We start from the raw sequence: 696 nt of genomic DNA, 5'->3' as shown, positions 1-696 counted from the left end.
TCTTAGAGTCTCTTCCATGCTAGAAAGTAATTCTTTAGGTTTATATGACTCTCCTTGCTCCTGAAAAAGGTATTTTTCTTTTAGCTTGCTTGCTGAAACACCACGATCTTCAGACTTCTTTCCCTCTGTTAATCCTTTTTTTCCTAGTTTAACATCCTTCTTTTGAGACGGTGTTGCAATTTCTTCAGTTTCCTCCATTTCTCCGGGACTTTTCCTTATTCCTTGTTTCACTTGGTTCTTTGCTAGCAATTTGTGTACTAATTCATCAGCTTCACTAATGGACTTGGATGGTGACACTATATGATCTTCCCTGCTGCCTTCAGTTTTAGTTGATTTTTGGCCTTTCTTAGATGCATCTTTAGCATATTTTTTCATATCAATGTCAGAATCATTATTTTTATCCTTTTCTGCATTTTTGTAACTGGTGGGTGCATCTTGAACAATTTCTGTGTCTTGAACAGGGACAGATGTTGCTAAGTTTGTAAGTTGCTTATTAGCATTTTCAGCTTCCTATATGATAAAAATATTTGCATTAAAATTAGTGTTGCTGTTTGGGCTCATTTCAATGCATTTAAATACTTCCTTAAATCCTTTTCAACTCAAGCATGTTCTCAAATACATTAGATTAAAAAAAATAAGTTTCCAGTCAAATATACACATAAATAATATCTGTAGCACAGCTATAATAAAGCATCT

Source organism: Apteryx mantelli, chromosome 2, assembly GCF_036417845.1.
Source record: "Apteryx mantelli isolate bAptMan1 chromosome 2, bAptMan1.hap1, whole genome shotgun sequence".
NCBI lineage: Eukaryota > Metazoa > Chordata > Aves > Apterygiformes > Apterygidae > Apteryx > Apteryx mantelli.
This window is presented reverse-complemented; position numbering follows the sequence as displayed.